The sequence below is a fragment of the Gastrolobium bilobum genome, unplaced genomic scaffold (genome assembly GCF_033153095.1).
Source record: "Gastrolobium bilobum isolate Gb01-03AN ecotype WA unplaced genomic scaffold, APGP_CSIRO_Gbil_v1 utg129018, whole genome shotgun sequence".
Classification (NCBI taxonomy): Eukaryota; Viridiplantae; Streptophyta; class Magnoliopsida; order Fabales; family Fabaceae; genus Gastrolobium; species Gastrolobium bilobum.
In genome coordinates this window covers 26,554-29,995 of record NW_026897834.1, presented here as the reverse complement: position 1 = coordinate 29,995, position 3,442 = coordinate 26,554, and positions in this window count along the sequence as shown.

Sequence of the window (3,442 nt, the reverse complement as noted above, 5' to 3'; positions counted from 1 at the left end):
CGCATGTTCAGCTCTTTATGATGAAACAGATACTTCAATCTCTTGTGGTCACTGAACACATCAAACTACATACCAAACAGATAATGCCTCCAAATCTTGAAAGCAAAAACAATTGCAGCCAACTCCAAATCATGAGTCGGATAGTTCTCCTCATGAGGCTTCAACTTCCTCGAAGCATAGGAAATAACTCTACCAATCTGCATCAAAACACAACCCAGACCCTTTCCAGAAGCATCACAGTAAAGCTCAAACTGCTCCTCAGGATTGGGAAGGGTCAACACTGGTGAAGTAGTCAATCTCTCCTTCAACTCCTGAAAGCACTCCTCACACTCGTGAGTCCACACAAATGTAGTCTCCTTCCGGGTAAGACGAGTCAATGGAAGAACCATCGTGGAGAATCCCTTGATGAACCTCTGGTAGTAACCTGCCAAACCCAAGAAACTCCTAACTTCAGTAACCGTCTTGGGCCTCTCCCAATCTAGCACGACTTTGATCTTGTTCGGATCCACTGTAACCCCTTTTGCAAAAATAACATGCCCAAGGAACTTGACTGACTTGAGCCAAAACTCGCACTTCGAGGGCTTAGCATAAAGCTTCTTCTTCTTCAGCACTTGCAAAATAATCCTCAGATGCTCTGCATGCTCCTCTTTGGTCTTGGAGTAAATCAGAATGTCGTCAATGAAGACGATCAGAATGTCGTCAATGACATGATTATTCTGCTACATTGCACTGATTTTGGAACTTATACTGTTTTACCATTTTTATAACTTATATTGCACATGTAAGTGAGCTTGGGGTGGAGAAATCCTTGTGGACCACTTGTCTTACTGAGATTTTTTTTTAGAGATCTCACCCCACATTTGGGGCACATTTTTAGGTTCAGGTAACTCGGGGGTTGATACCTCGGGCGGCAAGAGGCCGGAGCTGAGTTGAGATTTATGCTTTTATGATGATATGCTTGGATGCTGACATGTCTTACATTTTATGGCTATTGTTGTTTGAGCTGAGACTCTGTTGCGCTTTGTTGCCTTATTTGGTGAGCATGGGGGTTGTCTATGTCACATTGATTTGACTGTGTTGATTTAGATTCTAGTTGTATAATGTATCAGGATATTGTCTGGACTACGTGTTGTAGATCCGTGACTTAGATACTCACTTATTTATATTATGAGGTTATTCAGTGTAGATAGCTGTCTATTTGCAATTACATACAGGCGATGTTTAGATAATGATTAAGTAATCAACTTGGTAAATGATAATGACGTCATAATTGAAAAGAAATAGTTATTCCGCAATTTTAATTAAGCGTAGCTTAATACGATGACATGATAACAAACCGGGTATACACGGGGTGTTACATTTCCTGGGGATGTATTTCCCTTATGATGCGAAGGAAAGGAAACATGGAGAATTTGATCGATTGGTGCAAGGCTCGTTGACTGTGGACGAGTACTTGGCTGAGTTCAATGAACTGGCCAAGTTTGCACATTTTCGTATTGCTATGCCTACCCTGACATTTTTGGCTTCTAAGTTCCGTAGGGGACTTAATAAGGAGATTGCGGATAGGATTGCTGGAGCTGCAACCTGAGATTTTGACACGTTGGTTCAGCAGTGCCGTGAATTGAGGACGCTTGCATAGTGAGCAAGGTCAAGAAGGCCAAGTTATCTGAGAATAAGGGAACTGGTAGTTCCACATCCTGGAAGGACAGGAAGTTTGGTGGTAAAGGTAAAGGGTAGCAGTTAGCTACTAGACAAGCACCAAGTCAGTTTAAGAGGACTTCTACTTAGGGAGTTCAGCTAGACCTCATACTCCTAGGGGTACCGGTTGTGGGAGATTCCACGTGGGGCCGTGTGCTACCGGCCAGTTGATCTATTTTTATTGTGGCAAGGATGGCCATTATTCCTGAGAGTGTCCATCTTTGACTACGAGAGCTGCAGCAGTTCAGGCAGTTCTTTTACAGATGGTTCCCCTATCACCTACAGCGGCACCTGTTGTGCCACCTACCACTGGCCGTGTTTATACATTGGATCGGCAACAGTCGGACAGAGCTCCGAACCTTGTTAGAGGTACTATTTCCATTGGTGGATTTGCTGTTAATGTATTGTTTGTTTTCGGGGCTACGCATTCTTTCATCGTGACCCCGATTGCTGTGGGGCTTGAGTTGCCCATTGTTGTGCTTTCTCCATCATTGCGGGTGACTACCGCCACCAGAGAAAAGTGTGATACCTCCACTGTACATCGAGATGTCATGTTTCAGTGGGATGGCCGTGAGTTTTCGATAAATCTGATTGGATTGCCGATGGCTAATTTGGAGATCATCGTTGGCATGGATTGGTTGTCCAAGAATTGTGTGATGATTGATCGTTGTGCTAAGCGAGTGGTGATGTCTCTGTGTGATTCCATAGCCAGTTCCTCGTCTTATATTTTAGTGTTGCAAGCTAAGAGAGCCTTGAGAGCAAGGGCATAAGGATATGTCATGTTGGGAGGTTTGGTAAGTGGGACACAGGAGGATGTTACCGGCATTCCTGTGGTGAGGGAATTCCTTGAGGTCTTTCCTGAGGATATTCCTGAGTTTCTGCCACAGAAGGAGATAGAGTTCTCCATTGATATGTTGCCTGGTGTGGGACCTATTTCAATAGCTCTATACCGGATATCTCCACTAGAGTTGGCAGAGCTAAAGAAGCATATTGAGGATTTTTCAGCGAAAGACTTCATCCGACCGAGTGTGTCTCCATAGGGAGCACTGGTCTTTTTTGTTAAAAAGAAAGATGGGACTATGCGATTATGCACCAACTACAAGCAGTTGAACAAGGTGAAAATCAAGAACAAGTATCCCCTCCCTCGTATTGATGATCTGTTGGATCAACATAGGGGTGCTTGCGTGTACTCGAAGATTGTTCTCCGGTCCGAATACCATCAGATTTGGGTCAAGCAGGAGGATGTCCCCAAGACTGTGTTTCGTTCGAGATACGGTCATTATGAGTATTTGGTGATCCCATTGGGACTCACCAATGCCCACGCAGTGTTCATGGATTACATGAACCGTATTTTCCAGCGGTATTTGGATCAGTTTGTGATCGTCTTCATCGATGATATCTAGATTTACTCCAAGACGGAGGAGGAGCATGCGGAGCGCTTGAGGATTGTGTTGCAGGTGCTGGACGAGAAAAAGCTATATGCTAAGCCTTCAAAGTGTGAGTTCTGGATCAAGACGGTGAAATTCCTTGGGCATGTGATTTCTGCAGAGGGAGTTACACTAGACCTGAACAAGATTGAGGCCGTGTTGGATTGGAAGAGGCCCAAAATAGTTACTGAAGTGAGGAGCTTCTTGGGTTTGGTAGATTATTACAGGAGGTTCATTGAGGGATTCTCCAAGATGGTTCTACCATTGACTCGCCTTACCAGGAAGGAGACTCCATTCGTGTGGACTCACGAGTGTGA